At 36.6% G+C, this 14,962-nt stretch overlaps 1 protein-coding gene across 1 annotated transcript in view; it reads right to left on the reverse strand.

The window, feature by feature from the left end:
- Positions 1-14,962, reverse strand: part of SH3BGR (SH3 domain binding glutamate rich protein) — a 56,168-nt gene that overhangs the window by 22,146 nt on the left and 19,060 nt on the right. The window lies entirely within an intron of this gene.

The raw sequence follows: 14,962 nt of genomic DNA on the forward strand, positions 1-14,962 counted from the left end.
TCAGGTGCACTTCTGAGTGACTCAGCCATATATACACATGTATCATTCTCTCCCAAGCTTCCCTCCCGTCCAGGCTGCCACATAACATTGAGCAGAGTTCCCCGTGCTATGCAGAAGGTTCTCACTGTGCGCGTCTGTGAGTGTGTGTTAGTCACTCAGTCATGTCCGACTCTTTATGATCCCATGGGCTGTAGCCTGCCGCCAGGATTCTCTGTCCATGGAATTCTCCAGGCAAGAATACTGGAGTGGGTAGCCATTCCCTTCTCCAGGGGATCTTCTCAACCTAGAGATTGGACCCAGGTCTCCTGCTTTGCAGGCAGATTCTTCTCCATCTGAGCCCCCAGGGAAGCCCAGGTTCTCATTAGTTATCTATTTCACACATAGCCTGTGTGTGTCCGTGTCAATTCCAACTTCCCAATTCATTCCACGCCCCTTCCTCCTTTGGTGTCCATGTGTTTGTTCTCTACATCTGACTCTAGTTCTGCTTTGCAAATAGGCTCATCTGTACCATTTTCCTAGATTCCACATCCACATGCAAGATGTGGATGGACCTAGAGACTGACATACAGAGTAACATAAGTCAGAAAGAGAGAAAAAAATATCACATAATAATGCATAAAGATTTGGTGATTTTTATTCTGAAGGCACTTCAAGTTCATGGAAACAAATTGGGCCATAAACACACCCTCCAATCCCATGCTTCTACAATACTCAATATTAAAATATTCATAAGTATTCAACTCTATCTTAACATACACATAGGCTATTTTTGTTTCATTTTTGTATTTTTTAAAAACAATAAATAGGTACATACTATGCACAACTTGATTCTTTAGCTTAGTATATCATGGGCATTTGTCCAGATTAACTCATATGGTTGTAACTCATTCCTATTAACATTTGCTTAATGTTAAAAATATAATAACTTATTCATATATTTCCCAACTGATGGCTATTCAGAAAGTTCACATTTGTGTGTCTACAAACACTATACTGAACTGAATAAAGGCATGCTAAATCACTTTTTTAAAAAAGAAATTTTTTGTTTTGTAGCCTTTTATATACACAAATCAGAGAAGGCAATGGCATCCCACTCCAGTACTCTTGCCTGGAAAATCCCATGGACGGAGGAGCCTGGTAGGCTGCAGTCCATGGGGGTCACTGAGAGTCAGACAGGACTGGGTGACTTTACCTTCACTTTTCACTTTCATGCGCTGGAGGACATGGCAACCCACCCCAGTGTTCTTGCCTGGAGAATCCCAGGGACGGGGGAGCCTGGTAGGCTACCGTCTATGGGGTTGCACAGACTCGGACATGACTGAAGCGACTTAGCAGCAGCAGCAGCATATACACAAATTTATCTAACTTTTGGGGCTTCCTAGGTGGCACTAGTGGTAAAGAGAGAGAGAGAGAGTGAAGTCGCTCAGTCATGTCCATCTCTTTGCAACTCCATGGACTGTAGCCTACTAGGCTCCTCCATCCATGGGATTTTCCAAGCAAGAGTACTGGAGTGGGTTGCCATTTACTTCTTCAGGGGAGTGGTAAAGAACCTGTCTGCAAATACAGGAGACCTAAGAGATGGGATTTGATCCCTGGGTCAGGAAGATCCCCTGGAGGAGGGCATGGCAACTAACTCCAGTATTCTTGCCTGGAGAATCCCATGGACAGAGGAGCCTGGCGGGCTATAGACCATGGGGTTGCAAAGAGTCAGACACGACTGAAGCAACTAACACGCACACATCTAACTTTTATTTTCTGACATGTAGTTATTTTATATTAATTATTAACATCTAGTGATTTAATCAATGTGAAGTCTAATTTTGTGTATAATATAAAGTAGGGCTCTGTTTTCTTCCAGATAGATGAAAAAGTATGCCTGTAACATTTATATATCACCATTATCCTTTCAATTAAGATGTTATTTTTGTCATTTATAAAATTCTATATATACATTTGGATCTGTTAACACACTAGTCTATATATAAATATATAAACATATCCATGGATGTATTTATTTTTTCCCTTGGATGTATTTATACGTTCCCATGCCAATATGTAGCTTTTATCACTGTAGTTTTAACATGAATTTTAATAATCAGAAAGGCAAGCTGCTACAAAGTCTCCTTTTGCAAAAATTTTTGGCTCTTCTCAGACATGTATTATTACAGTACATTTTAAGATCATTTTCCCCAGTGTCAACAATTTTTAAATAGGCTTTTCTTTGAAATGCCACTAAATGTATTTATTAGTTTAGAAATTTTCACTTCTTATTGTTAAATCAGCTCACCTAGGGCATCATACTCTCCCCATAACTTTAGTACTTGTTAGTGTCCTTCAGGTAAATTTACTCCTAAACATTTTAAAGATTTTTATCACCATTGTGGATGGGATTTGTTTTTTACATTTTAACTTCTCATCCATTATAGTTGATATAAGTAAAAGCTACTACTTTTTCCATTCTTTAATCTAGAAACTATATGTTATTAATTCTAATGAATTTTACTGGAGTCTGTTGAAATTTCTTTCTTTTTTTTTTTTTTTTATTAGTTGGAGGCTAATTACTTCACAACATTTCAGTGGGTTTTGTCATACATTGATATGAACCAGCCATAGATTTACACGTATTCGCCATCCCGATCCCCCCTCCCACCTCCCTCTCCACCCGATTCCTCTGGGTCTTCCCAGTGCACCAGGCCCAAGCACTTGTCTCATGCATCCCCCCTGGCCTGGTGATCTGTTTCACCATAGATAGTATACATGCTGTTCTTTTGAAATATCCCACCCTCACCTTCTCTCACAGAGTTCAAAAGTCTGTTCTGTATTTCTGTGTCTCTTTTTCTGTTTTGCATATAGGGTTATCGTTACCATCTTTCTAAATTCCATATATATGTGTTAGTATGCTGTAATGTTCTTTATCTTTCTGGCTTACTTCACTCTGTATAATGGGCTCCAGTTTCATCCATCTCATTAGAACTGATTCAAATGAATTCTTTTTAACGGCTGAGTAATATTCCATGGTGTGTATGTACCACAGCTTCCTTATCCATTCATATGCTGATGGGCATCTAGGTTGCTTCCATGTCCTGGCTATTATAAACAGGGCTGCGATGAACACTGGGGTGCATGTGTCTCTTTCAGATCTGGTTTCCTCGGTGTGTATGCCCAGAAGTGGGATTGCTGGGTCATATGGCAGTTCTATTTCCAGTTTTTTAAGAAATCACCACACTGTTTTCCATAGCGGCTGTACTAGTTTGCATTCCCATCAACTCAAAACACAAACTTTAAATGATACAATGGACCGGTTAGACCTAATTGATATCTATAGGACATTTACCCCAAAACAATGAATTTCACCTTTTTCTCAAATACTCACAGAACCTTCTCCAGGATAGATCACATCCTGGGCCATAAATCTAGCCTTGGTAAATTTTTAAAAAATTGAAATCCTCTCAAGCATCTTTTCTGATCACAATGCAGTAAGATTAGATGTCAACTACCAGAAAGAAAAAAAAAAAAAAACTATTAAAAATACAAACATATGGAGGCTAAACAACATGTTTCTGAATAACCAACAAATCATAGAAGAAATCAAAAAAGAAACCAAAATATGCATAGAAACAAATGAAAATGAAAACACAACAAACCAAAACCTAAGGGATTCAGTAAAAGCAGTGCTAAGGGGATGGTTCATAGCAATACAAGCTTACCTCAAGAAACAGGAGAAAAATCAAATAAATAACCTAACTCTACACATAAAGCAACTAGAGAAAGAAGAAATGAAGAACCCCTGGGTCAGTAGAAGGGAAGAAATCATAAAAATTAGGGCAGAAATAAATGAAAAAGAAACAAAGGAGACCATAGAAAAAATCAACAAAACTAAAAGCTGGTTCTTTGAGAAGATAAATAAAATAGAAAAACCATTAGCTAGACTCATCAAGATAAAAAGGGAGAAGAATCAAATCAACAAAATTAGAAATGAAAATGGAGAAATCACAACAGACAACACAGAAATACAAAGGATCATAAGAGACTATACTACCAGCAACTAAATGCCAATAAAGTGGACAACTTGGAAGAAATGGACAAATTCTTAGAAAAGTATAACTTTCCAAACTGAACCAAGAAGAAATAGAAAATCTTAACTGGCTCATCACAAGCACGGAAACCAAAACTGTAATCAGAAATCTTCCAACAAACAAAATCCCAGGACCAGATGGCTTCACAGCTGAATTCTACCAAAAATTTACAGAAAGCTAACACCTATCCTACTCAAACTCTTCCAGAAAATTGCAGAGGAGGGTAAACTTGCAAACTCATTCTATGAGGCCACCATCACCCTAACACCAAAACCAGACAAAGATGCCACTAAAAAAGAAAACTACAGGCCAGTATCACTGATGAACATAGATGCAAAAATCCTCAACAAAATTCTAGCAAACAGAATCCAATAACATGTTAAAAAGATCATACATCATGACCAGGTGGGCTTTATCCCAGGGATGCATGGATTCTTCAATGTTCATAAATCAATGTGATACACCACATTAACAAATTGAAAAATAAAAATCATATAATTATCTCAGTAGATGCAGAGAAAGCCTTTGACAAAATTCAATATCCATTTATGATAAAAACCCTCCAGAAAGCAGGCATAGAAGGAACATACCTCAACATAATAAAAGCCATATATGTTAAACCCACAACACATTATCCTCAATGGTGAAAAATGGAAAGCATTTCCCCTGAAGTCAGGAACAAGACAAGGGTGCCCACTCTCACCACTACTATTCAACATAGTTTTGGAAGTTTTAGCCACAGCAATCAGAGAAGAAAAAGAAATAAAAGGAATCCAGATTGAAAAAGAAAAAGTAAAACTCTCACTGTTTGCAGATGACAGGATCCTGAAAACCCTAAAGACTCTACCAGAAAATTACTAGAGCTAATCAATGAATATAGTAAAGTTGCAGGATATAAAATTAACACACAGAAATCCCTTGCATTCCTATACACTAACAGTGAGAAAACAGAAAGAGAAATTAAGGAAACAATACCATTCACCATTGCAACAAAAAGAATAAAATACTTAGGAATAAATCTACTTAAAGAAACAAAAGACCTATCTATAGAAAACTATAAAACACTGATGAAAGAAATCAAAGAGGACACAAATAGATGGAGAAATACACCATTTCATAGATTGGAAGAATCAATATAGTGAAAATGAGTATACTACCCAAAGCAATCTATAGATTCAATGCACTCCCTATCAAGCTACCAACGGTATTTTTCACAGAACTAGAACAAATAGTTTCACAGTTTGTATAGAAATACAAAAAACCTCGAATAGCCAAAGCAATCTTGAGAAAGAAGAATGGAACTGGAGGAATCAACCTGCCTGACTTCATCCTCTATTACAAAGCTACAGTCATCAAGACAGTATGGTACTGGCACAAAGACAGAAATATAGATCAATGAACAAAATAGAAAGCCCAGAGATAAATTCACACACCTATGGACACCTTATCTTTGACAAAGGAGGCAAGAATGTACAATGGAGAAAAGACAATCTCTTTAACAAGTGGTGCTGGGAAAACTGGTCAACCACTTGTAAAAGAATGAAACTAGAACACTTTCTAACACCATACACAAAAATAAACTCAAAATGGATTAAAAGTCTAAATGTAAGGCCAGAAACTATAAAACTCCTAGAGGAAAATATAGGCAGAACACTCTCCGACATGAATCATAGCAGGATCCTCTATGACTCACCTCCCAGAGTAATGAAAATAAAAGCAAAAATAAACAAATGGGACCTAATTAAACTTAGAAGCTTTTGCACAACGAAGGAAACTATAAGCAAGATGAAAAGACAGCCTTCAGAATGGGAGAAAATAATAGCAAATGAAGCAACTGACAAAGAATTAATCTCAAAAATATACAAGCAGCTCCTGCAGCTCACTTCCAGAAAAATAAACAACCCATTCAAAAACTGGGCCAAAGAACTAAACAGACATTTCTCCAAAGAAGACATACAGATGACTAACAAACACATGAAAACAACATCACTCATTATCACATAAATGCAAATCAAAACCACAATGAGGTACCATCTCACACTGGTCAGAATGGCTGCTATCAAGAAGTCTGCAAACAATAAATGCTGGAGAGGGTGCAGAGAAAAAGGAACCCTCTAACACTGTTGGTGGGAATGCAAATTAGTACAGCTACTATGGAGAACAGTGTGGAGATTCCTTAAAAAACTGGAAATAGAACTGCATACGACCCAGCAATCCCACTGCTGGGCATACACACCGAGAAAACCAGAATTGAGACACGTGTACCCTAATGTTCATCACAGCACTGTTTACAATAGCAGGACATGGAAGCAACCTAGATGTCCATCAGCAGACGAATGGATAAGAAAGCTGTGATACATATATGCAGTGGAATATTAGTCAGCTATTAAAAAGAATGCATTTGAATCAGTTCTAATGAGGTGGATGAAACTGGAGCCTATTATACAGAGTGAAGTAAGTCAGAAAGAAAAACACCAATACAGTATACTAATGCATATATATGGAATTTAGAAGGATGGTAACGATAACCCTATATGTAAAACAGAAAAAGAGACACAGATGTACAGAACAGACTTTTGGACTATGTGGGAGAAGGCAAGGGTGGGATGTTTTGAGAGAACAGCATTGAAACATGTATATTATCATACATGCAATAGACTCCCAGTCCAGGTTTGATGCATGAGACAGAGTACTCAGGGCTGGTGCACTGGGATAACCTTGAGGAATGGGATGGGGAGGGAGGTGGGAGGGAGGTTCAGGGTGGGAACACATGTACACCCATGGCTGATTCATGTGAATGTATGGCAAAAACCACCACAATATTGTAAAGTAAAAAAAAAAAAAAAAAAAGACAACATATAACAAGTTTTGGTGAGAATATGGAGAAAAGAGAACCCTCAGGCACCATTGATAAAAATGCAAATTGTTACAGCTACTAGGGAAGAAAGTATGGAGAGTCCTTGAAAAATTAAAGATAGAACTGCCATACTATCCATCAGTGGTACTCCTGAGTATTTATCTGAAGAATATGAAAACACTAATATGAAAAAAAATATGCACTTCAATGTTCATTGCAGCATTATTTACAATAGCCAAGATATCAAAGCAACCTAAGTGTCCTTAAATAGATGAGTAAATAAAGAAGATATTATATATATATATATATGTCCTATATATGTGTGGAATATTACACAGTCATATAAAAACAATTAGGACTTCCCTGTAGCCCAAATGGTAAAGAATCTGCCTTCTATGCAGGAGACCAGGTTTGATCCCTGGGTCAGGAAGATCCTCTGGAGAAGGGAATGGTGATCCACTCCAGTATTCTTGTCTGGAGAATCCCATGGACAGAGAAGCCTGGCAGGCTACAGTCCATGGGATCGCAAAGAGTTAGACATGACTGAGCAACTAACACACAACACACACATATAAAAGAATGGAATTTGCAAGTACATGGATGGACCTAGAGGGTATTATGCTAACTGAAATAAGTCAAACAGAAAAAGACAAGTGCTGTATGGTATCATTCATATATGGACTCTAAAAAGCAAAACAAATGAATAAACATAACCAAACAGAAACAGAGTCATAAATACATAGTGGTTGCCAGAGTAGAGAAGGATGGAGGGCGGAAATAACTAACTGAGGGAGATTAAGACATACAAACTTTAAGTTACAAAATAAATGCATCACTGTTATGAAACATACAATATAGGGAATACAGTCAACAATTATGTAATATCTTTGTATGGTAACTAGATTTATTATGGTGATCATTTTGAAACACCCTGAAATAATGAATCACTATGTTGTACAATGGGAACTAACATAGTGTTGTTGGTTAATTATAATTCAAAAACAAATAAACAAACTCATAGGGAAAAAATGTGTTTACCAGAGGCAGGGGGTGGGTAGAAGTGAACTGGATGATGATGGACAAAAGGTACAAATTTCCAGTGACAAGATAAATAAGAACTAGAGATATACTATACAACATGATAATATAATTAACAAAGCTGTATGTGATATATGAAAAATGTTAAAAGAGTAAATCCTAAGAATTCTCACACAAGGAAAACAATTTCTTTTCTAGTTCTTCAGTTTGGTATCTATACAAGATAATGGATGTTCACTAAACTTACCGTGGTTCATTTCATGATACATATAAATGATTATGCTGTGTACATTAAATTCTAGGGCTATATGTCAATTATATCCCAATAATACTGTAAGGAATTTTTTAACTTTGATTTTTAAAAATTAATTTTGCTAATTACATTTGTTTGTATGCTTAAAAGAGTACCCAATATGTAAGAAATGCCAGGTATGTATTGAAAGGTATGTTTTTAACAAGTTTTCTCTAGGGGTTTCTGGTTTATGTATTTGACTGCCATGTACTATGATCCACAAAGATCCATAACTACTATATTTTCTTCATATATTTTTACCATTTTTCTTTATATAATACCTCTTTTACTTCATTATCACTTTTGGTCTTTAATTCCTCTGTAGCTTTAATTCCTCTGAAAGCCAATATTCCAGGTTTCTTTTTGTTCATGCCCTTCATTTCAAGTTTTCTTTGAATTATTGTTTTATTGTTATAACATGTCTCAATCTTCACTAAAATCTAATTTCACTGACAACTCTAATTCTAGTAGAGGAAAGTAACCTTCTACAGACACTCTAACAGACACTGACTATAAACTCTAGGTGAAATTTTAAAAATAAATTTTCTATAAGACATAAGTAAAGGAAAAACAAGAGAATGAACCAAAGCTAGATGATTCAAGAGGAAGTTGACACTTGAAAGATGAGAATGATTTGTACACTCATGCTCACAGCCACATTATTAACAAAAGCCAAGAAGTGGAGACAATCCAAATACCATCATTGGGTGAATGGAATATATAATGGAATGTTATTCAGCCTTAAAAAAAAGAAGGGAAGGAAATCCTGACACAAGCCTGTCACAAAAAGACAACTACCATTTGATTTCACTCATATGAGGAATCTAAAATGGAAAAATTCATAGAAACAAAAAAATGGTGGTTACTAGGGACTGAGAATAAGGAGAAATGGGGAGTTTTATGAATGTAAGACTTTCAGTCTTACAAAATGAAAAGTTTTGGAGATCTTTTGCACTGCAATGTAAATATAGTTAACACTACTGAACAGTATTTTTTTTTAATATTTTTTAAGAAAGTAGGAATAGCACCAAGTGAGTTGCCATTCTCAGGGCTTAAACCTGAAAGTAAGCAAATCTTGTGAGAAACATAAAACCACAAAAGCAAATTCACATATTTTTTTTTCTTGTCTGAAAAATCAAAAAACCTGAATTTGGGGCAACCACAGCCCCTGGAAAATCAAGACAGAATCTTGGACAGGAGAGAGGCAAATGGAGAGAGCCCCAGATTCTGTTTATAAACTCTGCCAAAATCTTCAGCTGAGCCCAGAACAATGTGTGCATGTGACTGGTTTCAGCTAAAGAAAAAAGAACTCAACTCAGTTTTAAGTTGCTGCTAGAAACATAGTGTTTGCAGTCTGAGTACAACAAAGTAAATGCCCTATTTAAGCCAAAAAAAAAATCAACATTTTTCAGAGGAATGTAACAAAATACAGTCTGCACAACACAATATTCACTATGTCCAAGTATCCAAAACCCTTGAAGTATAAAGAACAAGGAAAATGTGACCCATTCCCAAAAAGAAAAAACAATAAATAGAGACTGAATCCAGAAATAAGCCAGATGTTGGAATTAGCAGACAAGGAATTTTTAAAGCAACTATTAAGACTATAATATACTCAAAGATGTAAAGGAAAATATTCTTACAATGATGAAACAATTGGAACTATGAGCAGAGAAATAAAAACTGTAAACAGCAAACAAATGGGACATTCTAGAATGTAAAATAAAAGTACAATATCTGAAATTTAACTGTCACCAGACTGAATGCAAAATAAAGATGACAGAGGAAAAAGTAAGTAAACTTAAAGATAGACAAACAGAAATTACACAATTTGAAGACTAGAAAGAAACAAGGTTAAAAAAAAAAAAGCTTCAAGGAAATATAGGATAATGACAAAAGACTTAACATATATGGAGTTAGACTGTCAGATGGGGAGATGAGAAAAAATGGGGCAGAAATAATATTTGAAATTATAATGGCTAAAAACTTCCTAAATTTGGTCAAAGAGTTTATAGATTCCACATTAATTCTTCCAATCCATGAATGCAGAAAATCTTTCCATTTATTTGTATCTTATTCAGATTCTTCCAACTATGTCTTACAGTTCTCAGTACATAGGTAATTCAGCTCTTTGGTCAAATTTATTCTTAGGTATTTTACTTTTTGCTGCAATTGCAATGGAATTGTTTTCTTAATTTCTTTTTCTGCTAGCTCTTTGTTAGCAAATATAACCAAATGGTGCATTATTCTTGTCATAATTCTCATCAAGTCTTTCAAATTTGAAAATTAACAAGAATGAATTAACCACAGTCATTTTAAGTCTTTTGTCACACACAGATATTTTTCTTAGCTTCCCTTAAAGCCTTTGTAATCAGCTACAAGCCATCAGGCTTAATCTATTATGTAGAATGACTGCTCAGAGTGCCACAGAAAAGGATTATACTTTGAGTGCTGTGGCGTATAGGCTTCTGATAGCACCAGTTAGAGACCATATGACTGGACTGAGTCAGAATTTCCAAAATTCTAGTTGAGATGTAGATGGATTCCTGAGACTTCTAAACTCAGATCCAGTGTAATTAAGAGCTAATTACATAGAACAGAATGAATCAATGAGGTATGATTGTAGTTTTTGTTTGGAATATTGTTGACGTTATTTTAATGTTTTATTTTCTGGATATGTCAGGAAGTCCTCTGTTTTTGATCTTAAGTATTTTATAAATTTTGACATTGTGGCAGACACTGCTTTTGTACACTGAAATCAAACATTTGTAAATAACATTCTCTCTACCTGATTTCCCCAGAATTCAAAAATTCTAATTGAATCTTTTTACTTTTTATGACAATGTAGTTATTTGCCTAGGTTCAGTAAGAATCTATATTCCTTGTTACCAAGGCATAATTGGAAACTGGTTATGCAACCAAAGCCTTGATTGTGTGTTAAGAATGAGGCTCACTGAGCATAGGCAAAACATTCTCTGATGTAACTCATATAAATGTCTTCTTAGGTTGGTCTCCCAAGGCAATAGAAATAAAAACAAAAATAAACAAATGGAACCTAACCAAACTTACAAGTTTTTTCTCAGGAAAGGAAATTTTTTAAAAAAAGACAACCTACAAAATGGGAGAAAATATTTGCAAATGATGAAGCTGACAAGGGCTTATCACCAAAATATACAGACAATTTAATTGAAAAATGGGTAGAAGACCTTAATAGACACTCTCCAAAGAAGATATAGGTGACCAGTAGGCACATGAGAAGATGCTCAACATTACTAATTTTTAGAGAGATGCAAATCAAAACTGCAAGGTACCACCTCACATGGGTCAAAATGGCCACCACTAAAAAGTCTACAAATTACAAATGCTGGAGATGATCTGGAGAAAAGGGAACTCTCCTACACTGTTGGTTGGAATGCAAGTTGGTGTGGCCACTACAGAAAACAGTATGGAGGTTCCTCAGAAAACTAAAAATAGAATTATCATATGATCCCACTTCTGGGCATATACCCAGACAAAACTATAATTCAAAAAGATACATGCACCCCTATGTTTATAACAGCACTATTCACAATAGTCGAGACATGGAAGCAACCTAAATGTCCCTCGATAGATGAATGGATAATGATGTGGTACTTATATACAGTGGAATACTACTTGGCCATAAAAAAGAATGAACCTACCTACAAAACAGAAATAGACTCACAGACCTAGAGATCAGAATTGTGGTTGCCAAGGCGGGTGGGGGGAGGGATGGACTGGGAGTTTGGGGCTGGTTGACGCAAACTATTACATTTAGAATGGAGAAACAACAAGGTCCTACTGTATAGCACAGGGAACTATATCCAATCTCTGGGGATAAACCATCATGGAAAGGAACATTTTAAAAGAATGTAGATATCTATATACCTAGGTCACTTTGCAGCAGAGATTGGCACAGCATTGTAAATCGACTATACTTCAATTAAAAATAAAATAGAAGAAAGATGCTTATTGAATCAAATATGACCAGATGCCTGTGAAGAACTAAGGTTGACTTTACAGAGACAGTGCTTACTCACAAAGCTCTCTTGGGAAAACCAGCCCAGTACTTGGCCTGTAACAGCCTGACTAAGACAAAAAACTGGTTCTGTAAGCAATAATGCTGTTTATAATGCTGAATATCATTTTATAAGTATACATTTTCTCCACAATAGTCAAGAATGTCTATTTTTAGCTTGAGCAAGATTGATTTCCTTGCTGACACTTCTCCACGATGTTGTTTACTACAAAATGATACTGTGACAAATAATATTGTTTCCATAAATCATCAAGTGTCTGTCTTCCCCAAGGAGACTTGAAGGACTTTGCCAGAGTGCACACACATAAACACTGAGCAATAGTGACAGCAACGAAGGTTCTAGCCCAGACTGTGCTGCAAATAGTGGGGTCCCTCTGTGGTGTCTCAGATGGTAAACAATCTGCCTGCAATACATCTCTTTGCTGTCCAACATGCTCATCGCTGATTCAGTCCATCAACAATTCTTACCAGCATTCTTCCTTCAGAACAGGCACTAAAGTCATCCACTTCTGTACCATTCTATCCCCATCACCCTAGTCCAAGCCACCATAACATTCATTCCACTGCAATCCATTCATCCTATTGTAGTCAAAAGAGTTCTAAGAAGGAAATAAAATCACTTTATTCCTCTGCTTAAAAACCCTTATGTCTTCACACACCTAAGATAGACTCCAGAGCACCCCTGTAAGCCACAGGCTGCCCATTTGCCACCCTTGCATCCCATGTATCTGTTTCCCTCACTCTTGGGACTCAGGCCTCATGGCCATCAAGCAGGCTTTCATCTCCAAGCTCTATGCTGCCTCAGGGCCTTTGCACTTGCTCTTACCTTTCCCTGAAACAGTCTTCCCTCCACCCTTCCTTTCTTTTCAAGATCCCAGGGACCTGAGTGTCCCCACCAAGAAATATATCCTAACACTAAGGCACCATCTCTTAAACATAATAGCTAAACTGATGTGACTCAGTTAACAAACTCTTTAATCAAATAAAAAAGATTAAATTGTGTGTAACAGTTTTTAGCGCTCTTTTAAGCTGTTAATAAAATGTACGAAATATGTTGCATTTAAGTTGACCAAAGCCAGAAAGGTATTTCATTGTCTTAATAGGAGGCTTTATAGGAGGCTTTACCCTCCTGTAGAACCATTAGCTACCTGGGAAATCTACATTACCATTTGGAGATGGAATCTGTTAAACTTCACACAAGAGACCTCAGGTATTATTATCCGAAGAATGCAGACACATGGAAGACAGCACACCCACATGTCTCTGAGACACACCCATCTCTGTAAGGTAAGCCTTTGGGGGGAACTCAGAATTTAATTGTGTGAGAATTAACTTTCACACAATTCTCTTTTGAAATGAAGCAGGGCACAAACAAATTAACTAAGAAATAAATGAATTAGATAAATGTGTGCTTGTAGACAAAGGATTAATCTCAAAAATATACAAGCAACTCCTGAAGCCCAATTCCAGAAAAATAAATGACCCGATCAAAAAATGGGCCAAAGAGCTAAACAGACATTTCTCCAAAGAAGACATACAGATGGCTAACAAACACATGAAAAGATGCTCAACATCACTCATTATCAGAGAAGTGCAAATCAAAACCACAATGAGGTACCATTACACACCAGTCAGGATGGCTGCTATCCAAAAGTCTACAAGCAATAAATGCTGGAGAGGGTGTGGAGAAAAGGGAACCCTCTTACACTGTTGGTGGGAATGCAAACTAGTACAGCCGCTATGGAAAACAGTGTGGAGATTTCTTAAAAAACTGGAAATAGAACTGCCATATGACCCAGCAATCCCACTTCTGGGCATACACACCGAGGAAACCAGATCTGAAAGAGACACATGCACCCCAGTGTTCATCGCAGCCCTGTTTATAATAGCCAGGACATGGAAGCAACCTAGATGCCCATCAGCAGATGAATGGATAAGGAAGCTGTGGTACATATACACCATGGAATATTACTCAGCCGTTAAAAAGAATTCATTTGAATCAGTTCTAATGAGATGGATGAAACTGGAGCCCATTATACAGAGTGAAGTAAGCCAGAAAGATGAAGAACATTACAGCATACTAACACATATATATGGAATTTAGAAAGATGGTAACGATAACCCTATATGCAAAAGAGAAAAAGAGACACAGATGTACAGAACAGACTTTTGGACTCTGTGGGAGAAGGCAAGGGTGGGATGTTTCAAGAGAACAGCATGAATATTATCTATAGTGAAACAGATCACCAGGCCAGGTGGGATGCATGAGACAAGTGCTTGGGCCTGGTGCACTGGGAAGACCCAGAGGAATCGGGTGGAGAGGGAGGTGGGAGGGGGAATCAGGATGGGGAATACATGTAACTCCATGGCTGATTCATGTCAATGTATGACAAAACCCACTGAAATGTTGTGAAGTAATTATCCTCCAACTAATAAAAATAAATAAAAAAAAAGAGAGTTAACGGACAAAGATGCATAAAATTTATTACAGTAAATGTAATAAGAATTAAAATAAAAGCATGTGCAACCTCTTAAATGAAAAAAAAAAAATGTGTGCTTGTATCTATGGAGAGTCATGTATGAGATGCTTGGTAGAGATAAGGATTTCAATGAAAGTAAAGAATAAAGCCAAGTGATCTCCA

Source organism: Dama dama, chromosome 19, assembly GCF_033118175.1.
Source record: "Dama dama isolate Ldn47 chromosome 19, ASM3311817v1, whole genome shotgun sequence".
Lineage (NCBI taxonomy): Eukaryota > Metazoa > Chordata > Mammalia > Artiodactyla > Cervidae > Dama > Dama dama.